We start from the raw sequence: 22,022 nt of genomic DNA, 5'->3' as shown, positions 1-22,022 counted from the left end.
ACACACGCGCGGGCGCGCGCACGAACAAACGCACACGAACACACATTCGCGCACCCATACGCATACAAACGCGCGTACACACACACACACACACACACACACACACATCTCAGGCATCCACCAATGGGAAAGAGTAAAAATTCAATTCCTTTTTGGATGTTTTGAATCACTCTTATGTACCATACATCTTTTCCTGAATATAGCAAAACATGCGTGGCACACTTAGGTTATTCGGGGCATCCTATAGAGCTCCAAGAAAGGATTAAGACACCCCACAATGTGTATAAAATCTGAAGCACAGTCGAAACGTTGTAGGTAATGTGTTTCCTTTACACTATTTCTTGAACATGGATTCTTTTGGTAATATTTTTAACCCACCACCAATCGCCCGTATAAAAATGTGGGCTACGAAAACTGAAACTAGTGAAAGGATTTCCCCTTTAGTTGCAAGGTATATTTAGTTGTAAATTACTAGAATTTCTGTCCATTTTTTCCTCTCCCTCACTCCCATGCATCACCGATGGACGAAATTCCTTCTAATACTATCGCCAAACAACTACAGGTTATTTTAATGTTTTTCCCATTCCTGTTTGCACTCATCTCCATTTACGAATCCTTTATCTCCTCACTTGGTCACCTGTTTGCATTCATCTCCATTTACGAATCCTATATCTCATCAGTTGGTCACCTGTTTACAATCATCTCCATTTACGAATCCTAGATCTCCTCAATTGATCACTTATTTGCACTCATCTCCATTTACGAATCCTATATCTCCTGACTTGGTCACCTGTTTGCACTCATCTCCATTTACGAATCCTGTATCTCCTCACTTGGTCACCTGTTTGCATTCATCTCCATTTACGAATCCTATATCTCCTCAATTGGCCACTTGTTTGCACTCATCTCCATTTACGAATCCTATATCTCCTCAGTTGGTTACTTGTTTGCACTCATCTCCATTTACGAATCCTATATCTCCTCAGTTAGTAATTTGTTTGCACTCATCTCCATTTACGAATCCTATATCTCCTCACTTGGTCACCTGTTTGCATTCATCTCCATTTACGAATCCTATATCTCCTCACTTGGTCACCTGTTTGCATTCATCTCCATTTACGAATCCTATATCTCCTCAATTGGTCACCTGTTTACAATCTACTCCATTTACGAATCCTACATCTCCTCAATTGATCACCTGTTTGCACTCACCTCCATTCATGAATCCTATATCTCCTCAATTGATCACTTGTTTGCACTCATCTCCATTTACGAATCCTATATCTCCTTAGTTGGTCACCTGTTTGCACTCATCTCCATTTACGAATCCTATATCTCCTCACTTGGTCACCTGTTTGCACTCATCTCCATTTACGAATCCTATATCTCCTCAGTTGATCACCTCTTTGCACTCATCTCCATTTACGAATCCTATATCTCCTCAATTGGTCACCTGTTTGCACTCATTTCCATTTACGAATCCTATATCTCTTCACTTGGTCACTCGTTTGCACTCATCTCCATTTACGAATCCTATATCTCCTCAATTGGTCACCTGTTTGCACTCATCTCCATTTACGAATCCTAGATCTCCTAAGTTGGTCACCTTTCGTAACTTTATGCACAGTTCTAAATTATCTCATTTTAGTGCATGTTTAGCGTTCTCGCGTTCATCATCCACGCTTCACTTCCATATATAACAGTAGCCACAATTAATGTTTCATATATTTCTTTTACTGCTCCCCCTGAGATATTTTTACTTCTGCTTCTTTCACGACACCTATCTTCTCTTTCCACGCTCTGTGTCCGTCTCTTTCTCTAAGTCTTTCATTTTCATGTCTTCAATTTCCTAAACCTCTACAACATTCTAACTGCTCCATTTTCTCCTCACACGACTCTAGTGTATATCAACCTTGTGGCTTTCAATTTTGAATATCACCATTACATTATTCTTTCGTAAATCAACTTCCAGTTTACTTAATATCTTACCACATTACTCAATTGCAGTCAAAGACGTGGCACATTGTTGTCGTTCCTCTTCCATTTGTCAAATAATTGGAAAACCCCAATGATATTTATCTATTTTGCATTCTCTAGTGTGTGTGTGTGTGTATACGTTTATGCACTTGTGCATATGTGTTTGTGTAGATGTGTGCATGCGTGTTCGTGCGTGTGTGTGTGGTTGTGCGTGCATGTGTACGTGGGTTTGTGTATTTGTGTAACGTGGGTATGTTTGTTTGTTTGTTTGTTTGTGTGTGTGTGTGTGTGTGTGTGTGTGTGTGTGTGTGTGTGTGTGTGTGTGTGTGTGTGAGTGAGTGAGTGAGTGAGTGTGTGTGTGTGTGTATTCACTTGGTCTTTGGATCACGTGTTGGACTCGTGATCGACAGCTATTTCCCTCCTGGAAGAGAGCTCAAAGCTCGTAGGTCCGATCTATGGGTAATGCTATGACCTTACACACACACACACACCCAACTCCCCGCCCACGAGAGTCAGAGTAACGACCCGAAGCGCAGCTGTACCGAAATAATTTCGGCCCTGGGCAGGATTCGAACCAAGCACTACGCGCTCCACCATGCTAGTAGTTCATCGTTCTACCAACTGCGCCACCGAGTCGTGTGTGTGTGTGTGTGTGTGTGTGTGTGTGTGTGTGTGTGTGTGTGTGTGCGTGCGCGAGCGCGTCCCCGCAGATGTATACATGTGCAAGTGCGTATGTGTGTGCGTGTGTTTACATGTCCATGCATGCATGCATATGCATAGATAGTTTCGCTGAAACTGGACTGTACACTCGTTCATGCATAGTAAATATCATATATTTTACGAGCAGACAAACCTTTGATTTATCGATATATTCACTGTTACCACTTCTGCAATTACAGTGATTGATACAAATGTATTAAAAAATTCATAATTTAAGTAGACATTTTTTAATTTATCTAATTCTGGTGTAAGACTGACGAACATCACGGTAAGAAGCCACGGACGGGAAGTATTTGGATCACTACTTGTGTAAGCGCTGAATTTTAAGACATACTTCTCCCCCTACCCCCCACAATCTCTTGCTGGTAATGATAGATTTGACCACGACATAAACGAAATACCACACGTCTAGTTTCCTTTGAAGCAGAGAAATTTATCAACCTAAGTCGAAATACAACATGACCTACGGTGTCACAATACAGCCCGCCACCAAGTGTATAAAATAGTCTGATGTTCAAAAACAAAATAATTCCTATAATATGCCCTTGTTTTAAGAGATTAGCATTGGGATTACGAAGCGCAGACAGGAAAATATCTTTTACCAGCGAAATAATTTAAACACTGCTTTTTATACAAAAATTCGTAAAGACTCGTATAAACATATTCTACCCACAAACATGAACAAGTACACAACTATACATACACACACGCACGCGCACACACACACACACACACACACACACACACACACACAAACGTACACATACACAAACTGGTACGCACATAAATACATATTCAGAGCAGCACAATGGCCTCCTTCCATCTAGCCTGAATGACCGAGAGTACAATAGCCTAAGGGCGTTTTATCGAAGGAACGATGGTTCTACTTTGCTCCCTACTTTCTTGGCTCCTCAACCCTTCCCAGAGTTCGTTACTCTATTGCATTGCAAATTACTCTAAACATCTTACTCCTTCTTCCTCTTTCTCCCTTCCATCTCCCTCTCGCTACCAGCATCCTATTCTTGTAATCCTTTTGAGTCGAAATATGCTTAAGCTCTTTTATGTGAACAAAACCTTCAGCAGCCACGAGACATCCGATCCTTCCGAATTCTTTCCCGTCTGCCGTTCTCCTCCTCCTCTTCCTCCTCCTCCTTGAGACGCCAGCCCCTCCTCCTTGGCTTCCCTAACCCTAACCGACGCCAATATAGCGACCAGGGTGATCAGATTTTCGAGCGAGAATGTGCTAAACAGCAATTGAAATAATGCTAGATTGGCAAAAATGCTATATATATTTTTTTAATCTCAGTCTTTTTAATACGTTCGGTGTCTGTTATATTTTTTCTATTATTAAAATATAATCATTTCCAGTAAATTTTTAATAAGTTTAGTATAACTATACTAAATCTAGTCACCCTAAATCTAGTCTAAACTTAGTCACCCTGATGGGGACGTCTCCCTCACCTTCATCTCCCTCCTACTAGTGTTCCCAAAGTTTAGTGTCACCCTGTACCAAACTCCTGAAATTAACAAGAGACATAAGACTTCATTACATATATACACAAATATTATTAGGTTTGGTTGTAACGGAGATACAACCACTGTCGTACAATCGTGACTAAAGGCGAGAAAATGCACGCGCGCACATACACATACACACTATGTGTGTGCGATTCACCACCATGTTCTTTGGATCACGTGTTGGACTCGTGATCGACAGCTATTTCCCTCCCGGAAGAGAGCTCAGAGCTCGTATATGACCGATCTATGGGTAATGCTGTGACCTTACACGCACACAGACCCCAACTCCCCACCCACGAGTTGGAGTAACAACCTGCAACGCATCGATACTGAAATTATTTCAGCACTGGGCGGGATTCGAACCCAGGCCTCCGTAGTGTCAGCCGGGAACTCTACCAACTGGGCCACGAGTGTGTGTGTGTGTGTGTGTGTGTGTGTGTGTGTGTGTGTGTGTGTGTGTGTGTGTGTGTGTGTGTGTGTGTGTGTGTGTGTCCACATAAAATATATTCACTATTTCTTCTTTCATTTTTGGCGTGGTGGTTCGAACCCTGCCAAGGGTGAGTTGAACTAAGGGCATAGTTTTCATTAAATTCCACGCTACAGAGTCCTATGTGAGGGGCACCGTCCTACCCTCCTGATAGGAAGAGCTTGTGACGTGAAACAAAATCATCATCATCATCATTATCATCATCATCATTATTGTTACTATATCATTATAAGGGAGTGGGTGGGGGACGGGGGGTGAAGGAGTATGTGTGAATGATATTTTGACTCAACCCGAAGGGATTTCTCCCCGTCTTCTCTTTTTCTGGATGAGGGGACGGAGATGGGGGCTCGCCGATTAAATGAAGCGGCCTTCCTGTGGATGTGCTGTGCCTTGCTACATTGCTTCTGACCCAGGGCAGTGGGCGAGATGCAGGGATGACCAGTCATTCAGTAGGAGCCAAGATAATAGGGAGAGAGGGGGTAAATGGGAGTGGAGTATGTGGGGATGGAATGGGTGGGAGTGGATTTTATGTCTTTGTTTTTGGCCACCTCCCTCGTAAGAGAGAAAAAGCCGTTGGTATATGTATATATGAATGTATTATTATTACTACTACTATTACAATTATATATATATATATATATATATATATATATATATATATATATATATATATACATATACACAACACTGAATGGGTCCCAGTGATTAGAGATACATTTTTATCAACCACAATGCACTTTAATTCTAAGCCATATAGTTTACAATTTCTGCATGCGCCTATATGTCTTAGAATTAAAGTGCATTGTGGCTGATAATATATATATATATATATATATATATATATATATATATATATATATATATATATATATATATGCATATATATATATATATATAAATATATATATATATATAACAATTAAAAAAAAAATCACCTAAAGTTTGCTCCGTACCAGATGGATTTCATGTTCATCTAAATTTAAAACCTTTACTCAAGCATACTACATTAAAACTCCTCAACTTTCCTTTGTCTCTTAGGTCATGATACAATAAAACATAAATGAGGCAGAAAGCGAATATAAAAGAAAAACCAAAAAGACCTTTTATCCCATAACAGGGCTGAATAAAAAGAAAGCAGGTGCTTAGCGTGACTATCTGAGCATGAAGCTTCATTAGAAAATAAAATAGTATGACTAGCATAACTGTTTCTACATTCCTCGACAAATATGACAGGTTTAGGCGCTTGTTCCTTGAACGCTTGAATTAAGAGTTTATTATGATTTTCACAGAGTCTCGGCTTTTGGAAAGAGAAAAAAATAATTCAGACTTTTCAGGTGACTATAACAGAGGTACTTTCCAATATGTGGTACCGGTTTGTCAGCAAGGCGACGCACCTTTTCTAATCAGTTTTTATCTTAACGTCATAAGAGAAAATGAGGTAATGTTACGACATAACCTAAGTGCCTAAACTTTTTCTTTGAAATATCGGGTGAGGGGACGGAGAGAGAGAGAGAGAGAGAGAGAGAGAGAGAGAGAGAGAGAGAGAGAGAGAGAGAGAGAGAGAGAGAGAGAGAGAGAGAGAGAGAGAGAGAGAGAGAGAGAGAGAGAGAGAGAGAGAGAGAGAGAGAGAGAGAGAGAGAGAGAGAGAGAGAGAGAGAGAGAGAGAGAGAGAGAGAGAGAGAGAGAGAGAGAGAGAGAGAGAGAGAGAGAGAGAGAGAGAGAGAGAGAGAGAGAGAGAGAGAGAGAGAGAGAGAGAGAGAGAGAGAGAGAGAGAGAGAGAGAGAGAGAGAGAGAGAGAGAGAGAGAGAGAGAGAGAGAGAGAGAGAGAGAGAGAGAGAGAGAGAGGGGGGGGGGATGAGCGAAGAACTAAAGAAAAATTGGACAGAGGAACAAGGATACCCGGCAATTAGCGTGGGTGCATGTCTAGTGTGTGTGTGTGTGTGTGTGTGTGTGTGTGTGTGTGTGTGTGTGTGTGTGTGTGTGTGTGTGTGTGTGTGTGTGTGTGTGCACGTGTGTGTGTGTGTGTGTGTGTGTGTGGTTGTGTGTGTGTGTGTGTGTGTGTGTGTGTGTGTGTGTGTGTGTGTGTGTGTGTGTGTGTGTGTGTGTGTGTGTGTGTGTGTGTGTGTGTGTGTGTGTGTGTGTGTGTGTGTGTGTGTGTGTGTGTGTGTGTGGGTACTTGTGCTTTTCTTATGCGCACATGTGGACGTATATCTAAATGTACTGCAGGTGGGAGGCAAAACTATCTATTATAAAATTTTCAAAAATAGCCAAGGAATTTAGCAGTGGACTCAAAGAAGACGTTTTCATACAATAACCAAACCTTCCCTGCAAGACCTGAATTGGTTTGCAGATAATGTTGGTTACAAAGGCTTAGTTGCAAGGGAAAAAATATTCTCCGAAAACGTTCGCCTTGATTTATTCATGAATAATAATGGCTATTTGATACATGCGGTCACTAAAGAGATATTAGACGTCGGCCCAGCCTGAACGATAAAATACAGGTTTACAATTTACCCCCATTCAATACGGTAACCGTTTCCGTGGATTTTCTTCAGTCTAAAAAACAGTCTATTCTATTCACTTGAGGGTGCGTCCTCCGGTCTGAAGACAGTCACACTCGACCGAGACCCACGACTTCTATTTCATTAATTCGTCCGCCGTAAGTCCCACACAAACACATGACGCACAATACGTCACAGAATTAATGGTGTTAAATATACATCACAATAATTTATCACCATTTACAATGCCTTCGACTGTGAGTTAAGATCTTTCGTGGTATGAATGGACACTGAGCGTTGCTATTTTTTTCCTAATTACCTGCCAACACGCTGTCCGCAATTAGCTTTCGTATAAAATCTGTGAGATAAATTTCCTCCTCGCAGACATTTCTTTTTCAATTTGCCTCAATAAATAATATTTTAGTTCAACCATTAAACACAATTCTATTATTTCTATCAAGCAATATCCCACAGTGACCCTCCTATTTAAGTTACCAGAAATTCTTCATAAAAGAAATCATTTTCTAAGTGAAAATGTCGTTTTGGATAAAAAGGTTGAATGTAGTTTGAAAAAAGTCTATGATAACGTTATAAGGAAGAGTGGATCAACATTTGACAGTCCTCTGCAAGACCGCCAAGCTATCCCTAGCGGTATGATGCAACCTTTCTTATTATAGAAATAATCACGTCCTGAAATTTTACCTGATACCTAAAGCATGACTGCAGTCACTTGTTCTAATGAAGTTCCTCGTAATAAATGCATAATAAACGCATACTATTTTTGTATAACAGAAGTATACTCTTGCTATACTCTCACTCTGATATATCACAAACGTATACTTTCACTACTGTTGATAATAACAAACATACACTCTCACTGTAAAAATAAAAAATAAAAAAAAATAAAAATAAAGGTCTCACTTAATACTGAGGAGGCCCAAGGAAAAATAAGAATAAGGACGAGCTATCGGCTGCGCTGGCTCGGACTTCGGCTACTGGCCTTCGGTAGCGGTCGCCTTCGGCAGGACTCCACCAGATCTACAGGACTCTAACAAATCTACAAGACTCCACCGAATCTACAGGACTCCATCGGAGCTAAAGGATTCCATCGAATCTACAGGACTACATTGGAGCTAAAGGACTCCACCGGGCCTACAGGACTCTAACAAACCTACAAGACTCCACCGAATCTACAGGACTCCATCGGAGCTAAAGGACTCCACCGGGCCTACAGGACTCTAACAAACCTACAAGACTCCACCGAATCTACAGGACTCCATCGGAGCTAAAGGACTCCACCGGGCCTACAGGACTCTAACAAATCTACAAGACTCCACCGAATCTACAGGACTCCATCGGAGCTAAAGGACTCCACCGGGCCTACAGGACTCCACCAGATCTACAAGATTCCACCGTATCTACAGGACTCCATCGGAGCTAAAGGACTCCACCGGGCCTACAGTGCTCCACCAGATCTACAAGACTCCACCGTATCTACAGGACTCCATCGGATCTACAGGACTCCACCGTATCTACAGGACTCCACCGGATCTACAGGACTCCACAGTATCTACAAGACTCCACGGCACCTACAGGACCCCACGGAATCTACAGACTCCATAACATCTACAGGACTCCACAGCATCTACAGGACTTCATCTGATCTACAAGATTCCAACGGATCTACAAGACACCACCGTAGCTATAGGACTTCACCTGATCTACAGGACTCCACCCGATGTACAGGATTCCACTGGATGTACACGATTCCAGCAGATCTACAGGACTCCACCGAATCTACGACTCTACCGGACCTACAGGACTCTACTGTATCTACAAGACTCTACCGGATCTACAGGAATCCACCGGATCTACAGGACTCTACCGGATCTACAGGACTCTACTGGATCTACAGGACTCTACCGGATCTACAGGACTCCACCGGATCTACGACTCCAACGGATCTACAGGACTCTAAAGGATCTACAGGAATCCACCGGATCTACAGGACTCCACTAGATCTACAGGACTCCACCGGATCTACGACTCCAACGGATCTACAGGACTCTACCGGATCTACAGGACTCCACTGGATCTACAGGACTCCACCGGATCTACGACTCCACCGGATCTACAGGACTCTACCGGATCTACAAGACTTCACTGGATCTACAGGTCTCCACCGGATCTACAGGACTCTAAAGGATCTACAGGACTCCACCGGATCTACAAGACTCCACTGTATCTACAGGACTCCACCGGATCTATGACTCCATCGGATCTACAGGATTGTACCGGATCTACAGGACTCCACCGGATCTACAGGACTCCATCGGATCTACAGGACTCCACTGGATCTACGACTCCATCGGATCTACAGGATTCTACCGAATCTACAAGACTCCACCAGATCTGCAGGACTCCACCGGATCTACAGGACTCCACTGGATCTACAGGACTCCATCAGATCCACAGGACTCCACCGGATCTACAGGACTCCACCGAATATACAAAACTACACTGGATGTACAGGACTCCACCGCCCTATTGACAAGATGTCACATTTTGCTTATTTTAGAAAAATGAGATATTTTCGAATTTTTATCTTTTATATAAGATATGCGAATCGTGACAAGTCATCGACTTAGTGACACCTTAAACAATGTATTTTATGTATTTTATTGGTTATTTACATTATTATAGTTTTCATTTATTCATTTATTATTACTATGACTTTTTTTCGCATCCGACCTAGATATGGACCAAGAGGTCTCCTGTCGGCATGCTCCGCCTTTGTAATTCTTTGTAACAAATGAATAAATAAGTGAAAACATAATTTTCGATCAATATAAAAGTAAATTCTCCACGTTAATTCAGACAAGGAAACCATTTGCACGTCCTCGTTTATATTTGGGTTTGGGAACTATATAAATCTACAAGAAAAGGGTGGTTTGGTGGTTCTCTTCATGGGAGAGACAGTAGACGATGATGATATATATAAAAACGTGATAAAGATAAATGCAGAAATAGATATAAAGATAAGGGTCCTCAGGTCCATCCTGTGGTCGTCACAGCCTTTCTTGCATTCTGCAGGACTCGCAGTAATGGGTATAAACTGGACAAATTTAGATTTAAGAAGGAAATAGGCAAGAATTGGTTTACTAGGGTGGTCGATGAATGGAATAAACTTAGTAGCCATGTAGTAAGCGCTGAAACTATCAGTTGTTTTAAAAAAACGATTAGACAACTTTATGGATGGGGACGACAGGTGGTGCTGGATACGGAGCTGCCTAGTGTAGGCCTTATGGTCTCTTGCAGTCTCCTTTATTCTTATGTTCAAAGTTCCTGTATGGGCAATCCTGAGGCTACAAACTATTGAATGAAGTTAATTACACAATTAAGACGCAGCATTTGTCCTCCACTGGATGGGTAAAATATTATCTCTTGTGGCTCCTGAAGATGTCTTATCTGGCTTAGCAAAGAGTATCTTGGTTCCACCAAGTCGGTATCTTATTTCCACCGTTGAATTACCCAGAATGGGATGGGAGTGGGGAGTTTTCATTGATAGCAACACCAACACATTAAAAAGACAAAAAATACTTTAAAGAAACAAGAAAAACGAAACTTCTTAATTTGGAGAACAACGAGGTTTTTACCTTTATTCCTAAACAATGTATGACTAGGCTCTAAAGGATTTAAATAATTACCGACCGTATTCTTTATAAACATAAGGGCGATAGTTGTGATAACGTTGCTTCGAGTCCTTAATTTCCGTTCGAACTTGTCTTAATCAATCCTATGAATGTAAGGATACAATGTCTGACGAGTTTGTTCAGGTGGCGGAGTGGCTTTCAGTTAAGTAAAGAAATGCGGCCCCCTTTGCCAAGAGGAAGGCTCGGCTCGGCAAGGAGGTCTTTCTATGCTAATAAGAGTTTTGTAAATACATTGATCTCTCTCTCTGGGTGTGGTTCGTCGCTGGTCGGAGCGAGAGTGGACAGGAAGGGGCGGGCATCTCGCTTTGTTGAGTTTCTGCAACTTTTTTTTTTTTTTTTTTTTTTTGCTGGGGATGTTCTCAAAGTCCGGAGGGAGAGAGAGAGAATTCCTGGCCCGAAAATGAAGATCCTGATTCGTTTACATTTTGTTTTAATAATTTATTTGAAGATCGTCGTCATGTTTGAAGATGATTTGAGTCTTCAGATCTCCCAAGCTACGTTGGAAAAAAAAAAGATAAATTAAAATAACGGGTTTCGTTGGTTTAGGTCAAAATGGAATTGAAAATTAATTTTCGGAGGGCACCGGGTACGATAACTATCAGCCGTATCACTGTGCTACGATTGCCTTGATGATTAATGACAGGGGTGATAAGGGGTCGATATTTCGTGCCTGCTTCCGTGATTATGGTTGTACGCACCGTAATCTCAGTCTTTGGACCATATATTGTTCCGTAATGGTAACATTTTGTCATTATCAATGTCGACCTTGGTGTCGTACATTGCTCTCTAATGACTATTCTCGCGGGGTCCAAGCCGAGATTCCTTTTTGACACATTGCACCGTAATCACAGTGCTTATGTGTTAAGCTCTTCGGTGCTGTGGTCCCTTGTATAGATTACGTTGAGGCATGTGTTGTTTTTTTATTTCTTTTATTTTTTTCTTTAAGGGAAAGGAAGGACCCAGTCACGAGAAAGATCTTTGATGATAAACATACAGTTCAAAGCAACGGGCCACGCCTACTGTTGAACAAAGTCAGAGCTCTGAAGTATAACAGTGTCATGTAAAAGATTCGCTTATTTGGTTATTTGTTCGTTATTTCGTTAACTGTAATTGTGAGTTATCTTTTGTTTAACTGTTCTGATATCAGTCTTGGCCAACATGATCTTGTTATTTTTCCAAGAGTTGGAAACCCTTCCATTCATCTTACCAACTCGTTTCCCTTCCATTTCTCGTTTTCTTTCGCATAAGTTCGTCAACTCTCACCTTGCTCATGTCTTTACCTCGTGTCCCTCATTATCTATAAATCAATTCATTCATTCAGTTATGCATCTATTTATCAATCTATATTTTCTTGGTTCTGGTTCTCGTTCATCAAGATTTTTTCCTTTTCTTCTTCCTCCCCTTCTTTGGCTTCAAGCCCACCCACCCTTTCTTCGGTTTCACCCTCTTCCTCTTCATCTCTTTCGATCTTCGATCTCACCTCCTCTGCAGTTACCTCCTCCTTCGTTCACACCCCCTTCATTACTCACCTCTTTCGACCACCTTCTTTGCACTTATCTCTTACCCCCTCTCTCTCTCACCTCCTCCTTTCTTCTCGCCAATTGCGGTATGTTAACCCTCTTAACTCTTCTTGTTTGCCTCACAACTGCTCGGTTCTTAACTCCATTCTTGCTGCATCCTCTTTCTCTTAAATTCCCTTTGTCTTGTTCATGAGCTCCTTCTCTCTCACCTCCTATCCCAAGCTGAACTCCTCACCTTCTTTTGACATGCAGTCTCTTCTCACCCTCCTCCATCACGAGCTTCTCGATGGCGCTTTCTCATTTTCGATCTCCTTTTTCAAAAAGTTGTATTTTCTCACACCTTTTTTTTTTTTTGGGGGGGGGGAAGGGGGAGTAAATGACCCCAAAGAGAGGTCATTTTAACAACCATCTCTCTTTTTCAAAAACAATTAATTTCTCAGAACCCTTCTCTTTCTTCCACTTCTCTCTCCTGCTCCTCTTTCTCTTCCTTCCCTTCGTTGACCTCCTCTCCTCCTCCTCCTCCTCCTCCTCCTCTTCCTGCTCACTTGACAGATTGAGAGGGAATGACCACTTCTGTAACTGCGCATTCACCTTTCCACTTTCACTCTGTAGCAGCTCGTCGACCACACCTGTTTCCCCCCTCTCCCCTCCCTAAGAGTTCCTCCCCTATATTTTTGCAGCTCCACATAAGAAAAAAAAATCTGCTTCCCCAAACGCGCAATCATGAACGGTACTCCACCTCTTCTTTATGTTTTATGCAATTAACACGTTAGTAACTTTTTTGACATCCCTGCGGGCCAAGTCACCCAGCATTCTTTTACGACTGGATGTTAGTCTTCTCTCTCTCTCTCTCTCTCTCTCTCTCTCTCACTCTCTCTCTATATATACATATACATATTATATATATATATATGTATATATATGTATATATATATATATATCATATATATATATATATATATATACATATATATATATATATATGGAAATAAGCTCCACCGCAAGGACTCGAACCTTTGCCGGGGCGACTTGCTTATTCTGAAACAAAGGTTCAAGTCCTTGAGGTGGAGCTTATTTCCATTTGTCAAAATGACACACAACATATATATATATATATATATATATATATATATATATATATATATATATATATATATATATATATATAACTTTCATCTACTATCCATCCATTTTGCTATCCTCCTTACATTTCTATTACCGACTCTATTACTCCACCTCTTCAGTATACTATCGTCCCCAAGGACAGAAACAGATTATTGCTAAGAAATCGTTTCCTCTCCCCACCCCGAGGCTCCCCTTCGCTACTTTCAGTTCCCTGGTCCCACCTCCTTAACCTCAGCACGTGCGCACACTTCCGCGACCAACACCTCCAGTTCCTCAATTACGTCTCCTCTTCCAGTTACCTCAACTTGTGTCCCTCCCTCTGCCTGCTCCGGGAAATTGCAAGCGATGCCACACAATTTCCTCCCGCACTCCGGCGCCATGATTTTCCTTCCCGCGTCACCGCATGCATTTACCACAACGGTCTTGTACACAATGCATTACTCTTCTCTCTCTCTCTATCTCTCTCTCTCTCTCAGTGTCCCCTCTCTCTCTCTCTCTCTCACACGCACACATGGGCGGGGGAGTTGGGGTGTATGTGTGTGCGTGTAAGGTTGAAGCATTACCCATATATCGGTCATGTATGAGCTATGAGCTCTCATCCGGAAGGGAAATAAAAATCGATCACGAGTCTAACACGTGATCCAGGACCATGGTGAATCACACAAACACGCGCGCGCGCACACACACACACATACATATGTATATATATATATATATATATATATATATATATACATATACACAAACACACAGACATTCAGTGTTTTAATTCTGCTTTGAGAAACTGATGCATCACATCAACAAATATCTACACATTTGACGAATTCCCTCGTCCGGATTCAACTTCCTTGTATCAACTGTTTCTCCTCCACACATCACGCCTCCAACTACATCTGGAACAACACTCCTTCGAGCACTCCTGCTGTTTCCACAACGTCCTCAAACATAACTACTCCCTCCACTCTCTTCCCCCATCACTCTATTCGTAATAATAATGACATCTACAGACTATTCTGGTTAGTGTAAACCAATTATAGTCAATTCAGAATTCACCATCGAAGTGAAATTTCTGATCTGCATCATCGTCATCGCAGTTACATTACCCATTAATTTACTATAATCCATTTCATTCTCACAAGAGATACATTATCCTTTCGTCTATTTGTTGATTTTTGTTCTCCATATTTCTGCTCTCGTTACTATACCTGATGCCTTTCCTTTGTATTTACCATTACATCTACTCCTCCCTAGCAACAACAAAACCCATCACCAAGTCTCCGCAGTCCAGAGCAGTACCCACATCTCCAACTAATTCTGTACCTCCTTAATCTAATTGTCCAGAGCGGGGCGCCTTATCCCAAATACACACACAAATATATATATATATATATATATATATATATATATATATACATATATATATATATGTTGAGACATTTGGACAATTATGAGAAAGGTGGAAGTGGGAAACACGGGTGTTGATCCGATTATCGAGTTTATTCCTGACCGGTTTCTCTTTACACAGTAGCTTCTTCAGGAGAATGATACTCTGGGTTGAAGTTGGCGTGTTTATAATATATATATATATATATATATATATATATATATATATATATATATATATATATATATATATAAACACACATATACTTTCAACTCCCCAAAACACTGTTTCTTATCAATGCAAACTCTTCCCCTAAACTAAGCAAATTCTTCTAGTCGCTCTACGTAGGTGTGCAGCCATGTGGGCTGGCACTCGGTCTCTCTAAGTGTAGAACCGGGATCACTGGCAGTTGATGTATGGCGTCAGCTGATGGCTGTTGCCGGCTTTTTAAGTTTTTGTCAGGTTTCGACGACCTTACGGATGTACATCAATCACTTTCGCCTTTAACCCTATCACCACCACCGTCTACATTACTCCAATTAAGGTGTCCGCTAATTCTAACACACAGTTATCTGCTATCGGTTGATTGTTAGCCTCACACTACCCACATGAGAAGTGAGAAGCTTTCTCTGTCAAAATAAAACTTTCTACCACAACAACTTCTCTTTATTCCGATTACTAAATGCTCTTTATCCCTCTTTAGCACCTCTCCCCTCTCCACATCAACATAGTCCTGTATCATCTCACTCTTTATGTACCACAATAATGTACCGCGTCATATCCGTTCCATGAACCACCACCGCCGAGCGACAGGGACTAAGTTGATTCTCTTCCTTAATGCGCACACAACTCCAGGCAAGGAATACCGCACCACCTGCTTAATACAGGTGTTTGGAAGAGGCGCACGTTCCATTGGCGAAGTCGGAAACCTGCATCGTCATGCCCCTCAGCCTGAGGGTGTTGAACTACTTGCATATTTATGATACAAACTCACACATCCGGGAGGATAATAGTTGTCGAACACGAGACCAGCACGTGGTCCATGGTGAGTCACACGTACACACGCAAACACACAATGTATCCACACATAAACATACGTAAACGCGCGCACACAAACACATGCACGCACGCATACTCAGACACATATGCACACATTTATATATACGTTCACAAGCAAATGTATTGTCTTTCTACAAAGAATAAATCGCAATCTCAAGCCCCGCCAGGTAGTAATCCTTGTATTTTTTATTCTGTTATATATTTTTGCAAGAGCTTCAAATGACTGATGCATATACAAGCCTCGGTCTGGGGTATTTTATAATGAACAGTTTTGTCAGACCGTTATCAAGGTATGCTACTATAAAACCACTTTTTTGACTATGTTTTTACATTTTCATCTGGTCAATAAATTTCTTTATCGTTACCCATGAATTTAAATGATTTAAATAAAGTCTCTTAAACCAGTTTATGTGTATTCTGTTTTTTTTTTTTTTTTTTTTTTTTTTTTTACAAAGATTTCCTCCCTCAATTACATGACTTCTCGCTTTCGTTGAATTCCATTTGTCATTTCAGGTTTCTATTTTATGTCTCGTCTGGATCGTTCTGTATGTTAATACAGGATATATCGTCCTTTGTTTTTTCTTTTTTCGTTTAGGTTAATATGATTTCCTTTCGGGATGTTATTCAAATATATTTTGAACATGATTGTTGTCAGCATTGTCGCCTCCTCTTCCCTTTCCTTCTCCTCTTCCTCCTCATTCTCCTCCTCTTCCTTCTTCCTCCTCTTTCTCCTATCCCTCCCCTTTCTCTTCTTTCTCCTCCTTACTTCTCATTTCATGGTCTAAAAATGCAATTAGATTGTTCTTTGGTTTTTCTTTTTTCGTTTAGGTTATTATTATGTCCTTTCGGGAAGTTATTGAAATATATTTTTAACATAATTGTTGTCAGCATTGATCCTTGCTATACCAGCCTCGTTATTTCTTCCCGGTCAAAACATTTTCTAATTGTCCATGTTCTTATTAAAGTTCTCCTTAGGAAACACTTTATAAATATAACTTGCCTTTTCATCTCACTATTGTCTCAAGCTTTCATGACAATTTTATGTCGGGCACCTTATCAAACGCCTTTTCGAAATGCATGTAAATGCAGTTATCATCCATGTAGTATATCTATAATTCTGTAATAAGAAATCGAGTTATCTTATACATATGAACTCTAAGAACATGCACAGAGGAGCACAGAGGACTGAATACTAACAAAAGACAGATCGAAAAAAATAAAGTCATCAGACAAGTCGTGGAACAACTTTCAGTTCAACTTTGTAACACTGAAGAAATGGCCACGAGACATCGATCCATCTGTCAAGGCTTCGCACGCTTCTTCATTCAGCAAAAGATCTCAACAAGAAGAATGTCAAAGCAATGAAACAAAAGGCGACAATCTATTGGCTAAGTATAATTACACGTCTTTCTTTTGCATGAAATATATGGTATTATGGAATCAAATGTAACAAACTGAAAAATCGGAAGATATTTTGAACTCCCGAACTGTCTGAATTGGTAATTCATCTATCATAAGGACGCTCGAAAGGATTTTGTTCACATAAAAAGGAGACGATTTCATCCGGGCTGAAGGTTGACCTTAGGCAAAGTAGATTCTTCATCGAGATAGGGTGCCGTTTCATCTGAATAAAATCGCCTAACGACAGCCAGGAAAAACATGCAGAGAGTGTTATCATACTAAAAGTGTTACCAGTCTGAGGCCCACGAGATGAAATTGTGATTGTCTAAATTTGAAAAAAAAAAAAAAAAAAATAGTTCTATTCCCGGGCAGCAGTGACTGTCACTCTCCCTACCTCTCGTCCTTCACAATGATCCATTTCCTTTCCACCATGTACCTCGTGCAAACATTACTATGTAATAGCATGCGATTAAAAGTAAAATAACAAATATTATCATCACTACTGACGATGACAGTACAAAGACCTAATCACAGAAGAAATAAGCAATAAAACAAAATTTCAGACAGCTCTGAAAGAACAAGAAAGACTAATTATGTGCGGAGACAGGTCGCGCGTGCCGAGAATGATGGAACTCATGTAACAGGTTATAAAATGAAGTCTACCTTTCTGAAACGCTTTTCAATCTTTCACACAGGCTTGTGTGCGCAAGAGCTCTCTCTCTCTCTCTCTCTTCCTCTTTCTGATCTCTCTCTTTCTTCCTCTTTCTGTTTCTCTCTCTCTCTTCCTCTTTCTGTTTCTCTCTCTCCCTCTCTCTTCCTCTTTCTGTTTCTCTCTCACTCTTCCTCTTTCTGTTTCTCTCTCTCTCTTCCTCTTTCTGTTTCTCTCTCATTCTTCCTCTTTCTGTTTCTCTCTCTCTCTTCCTCTTCCTGTTTCTCTCTCTTTCTCTCTTTGTTTCTCTCTCTCTCTCTCTCTCAAACACACACACTCTCTCAATGGCGTATTGGTAGCATTCACGGCCATCACTACGGCGGTCTGGGTTCGAATCCCGTCCAGGGCTGAAATAATTTCAGGAATGCTGCGCTGCGAGTCTTTACTCCAACTCTTGTTGGTAGGGAGTTGGGTGTGCGTGTAAGGTCACAGCATTACTTATAGATCGGTCATATATGAGCTCTGAACTCTCTTTCGGGAGGGTAATAGCTGTCGTTCACGAGACCAACACGTGATCCACGACCATGGTGAATCACACACGCGCGCACACACACACACACACACACACACACCTGAGATACTCACCCTCACCCAAATCCATTCTTATTAACACACCCACCCATTCACTCATACACATCCACCCATGCACACATATGTACATACATACACGCATACATACATGAATATATGTATACATACACACAAACATATATATAGATGCAAATACAGGTCGTTGTGTCAAAAAATTACAAACCCATGAATAAAAATGTCATGCAGAAAATATTCTTATCACACCGCTTAACAAAAAACATACACTAACTTTAACGGTTTCCCTCTATATTTCATATTCCATACCTTAATACCTTCCACCTCATTTTTTTTATGGCAGACCCTAAATGTTCCCGTGATTTTACACAATTTCTCATTGTTACATTCATTTCAACGTTCCTTCTATCACACACACACACAACCCAAAATATTTCGTGCATTACTGTAACATTTCACTTTTGTCTTCCATCAATATCACTTTGTTCTCAAATTGCATGAAGTTTAAAATAAATTCCTTACCTTTTTTCCATATTTTCACTAGTTCTGTTCTGACTCTCCGTTTCTTTATTTTTTTCACGATTATATACATGTGTTGAACAGCCACGCCAAATACAAAGGATTACAAAGGAGGAGTATGCCGACAGGAGACCTTTTGGTCCATAACCAGGTCGGATAATATATATATATATATATATAAAATGATGAATAAACACATAAACAAATCAATAAAAAATATAATAATATAAACAATAATAAATAAAGTATGTAAATAAATAAATAAAATATGTAAATAAATAAATAAACAGGTAAAGTTAAATAATAAACAAACAGGTAAATAGTAAATAACAATAACTGACAGATACATAATAATAAATCATAATCAAAGAAATAATAATAAACAAACAGACAAATATTAACACAGACAAATAATAACAAACAAACAAATATAAAATAAATAGCAGGAATTACGTCATCTTGCTTAGATGTTTTATCTAAACGAATCTTAAAGCTTCGAACTGAACTACAATGCAATGACTCTGCAGGAAAATATAGTTGTCTCATTTCCACTTTCGCAACAATATAATCCATCTCTTCACCTGACTCGTTCATACAGACTCTCCTCTTGTACATTTTTCATTGTTTTCCGAAGATTCTCATTAATACCAACCAGCCCGAGCAATACTTCCCATAATAATCTGCTATATACCTCGAGGACGCCCCCGTACTAGTGATGCAATTTTTTTTTTTTTTTAACTTTTTTTTTTACACTGCCAAAGTTGCACTTGTTTTTATATACTCAATATTAAAATCTGAGCAACGTGGCAGTGTAAAAAGAAAGAAAAAAGTATTGTTTTAAACTCCGATTAAAAAAAAATAATGATTTTTTATTGTTATTTTATTATTATTGTTATTTATTTATTTATTTTTTTTCATCACTACCATGCACTAGATGGAAGAATGTGGTGGAGAACGACTTACGAGCCCTGGACGTCGACCTCGACGATACAGAGATGTTAGCAGCAGATAGGAGAGTCTGGGGGCATCTTGTTGTAGCGGCCAAGGACCTCAATAGGCCTGTAGCGCCAGAGGAGTGAGTAATACCTTATTACAAAGTTTCGCAAAATCCATGAACTCCTTCCTTCTTTCCTAAAATTTTCAATTATTTTTCTAACCATATACACCGTGTGACTCCTTCCTTCTTTCCTAAAATTTTCGATGATTTTTCTAATATGAATAATAGATCCACAAACACTCATCCCTTCCTAAATACTATTTAATCTTCTTCCTCATTCTATCCGTATTTAACAGGCTTAAATTTTTCGTACCTCCACCTGCCTTCCTGGGCTTTTCCTTTTCTTTCAATCAAACATTTTCTTTGTTTTCATTATATTTCTAACTATATCCCGCTCACTCCTAGCAACTGTCCATCCTAATTTGCTTACATGTTTTACAGCCATAGTATAGTTTGATATATAATCTAAGAATATAATAACTTCCTATACCTGTAACACAATCACCTTTGTATTAATAACGCAGTTTCGTTTTTTTTCTTCTTCTTTGTTCTACATATTTTGAATGAAGCCATCTTTGTTATAATTCTCCCCAACCCCACATTTCTTATACTATTTTTTAACCAAATGTATTCCATCTAGGAATAACCATTTGTTTATGACCAAAACTTTGTAAAAGTCATTAAGTTCACTGCAGTTCGACAGGCACGGATCCACAAGGGAATTTACAGTATAGTAACAGCATTATGATAATTTATAGAGACTTCTGGAGGGAAACAAAGCGCCAAAATAAAACAAACACGAGACATAGCAATAAGAAAAAAACAAATAATAACATGAAGTAGTGGACGCAGGAAGAAACGAATGAAAATACCCTGAAGGTTTCAAAATCAAAGTCGAATACTCACAAGTCAATGAAAACAATAATAAATAAATAAATAGATAAATAAATAAATCGTTTGTGGGGAGTCAAACAAAAAACAAAAACAAAAACAGAAAATAATAAAGAAAAACAGGAAATATTAAAGAAATCATGAGCCATCACCACAGCCCCTAGAGTCCGAAAAGTGGGTCAACCAAAGAGATGGGATTAACAATGAGTGATTGCAAAGGAAGAAAACAAAGCATCAAGAAAAAAAAATAGAAGAAAAATTAAAGAAGATCGATCGGGAGACAAGTAATGACAAATGAAAGTAGAGAGGAACGATACGAGTATTGCTGAATCTCAAAAGACATTTTGAAAACTGAATTAAAAACAAAAAAAATGGGAAGCAGGTGTCGACGTTTGAATGAAATAAAGTCAGAAAAATAATAATAATAAAAATAATAACAACAATAATAATAATAATAATAATAACAAAAATAATAACAACAACAATAAATCAATAGAAATACAAAAATTAAATTCACGTGCCACTTGCTGAGAGAGGGTAAGGAGAAAAAAAAAAAAAAAAAAAAAAAAGTGACGACAACGAAAAACAATTACATTGCTGCAGAAGAGCCGGGTAGGCCAGGAACGAGCGAGTGGGGAACGAGAAGATCGCTGTCAAAGAAAATGGGAGCCAGCTGCTGTCGCCGAGAGCACGGCGGCGGCAGCGGCAGCAGCAACCTAATTGGGAGCCGACGACGACAGAAGGCGACGACGGCGAAAACAGAGGAAACTCAGAAGCAGTTGTGGGGATGGAGAGGACGAGAAAGGAGGGAAGAAGGAAGAAGTGGAGGAGAAGGGACAGGTTGGAGGAAGAGGGGGAAAAGATGTAAAAAAAAGGAAAAAATTAGTTTTGCAGAAACAGCGACAAAACTCAAGAGGACGAAGGGTAGTTGAAGAGGGAAGAGTTGGAGAAGATG

This window comes from Oratosquilla oratoria, chromosome 1, assembly GCF_046742065.1.
Source record: "Oratosquilla oratoria isolate Oo_2021 chromosome 1, ASM4674206v1, whole genome shotgun sequence".
NCBI classification, from domain to species: domain Eukaryota; kingdom Metazoa; phylum Arthropoda; class Malacostraca; order Stomatopoda; family Squillidae; genus Oratosquilla; species Oratosquilla oratoria.
This window is presented reverse-complemented; position numbering follows the sequence as displayed.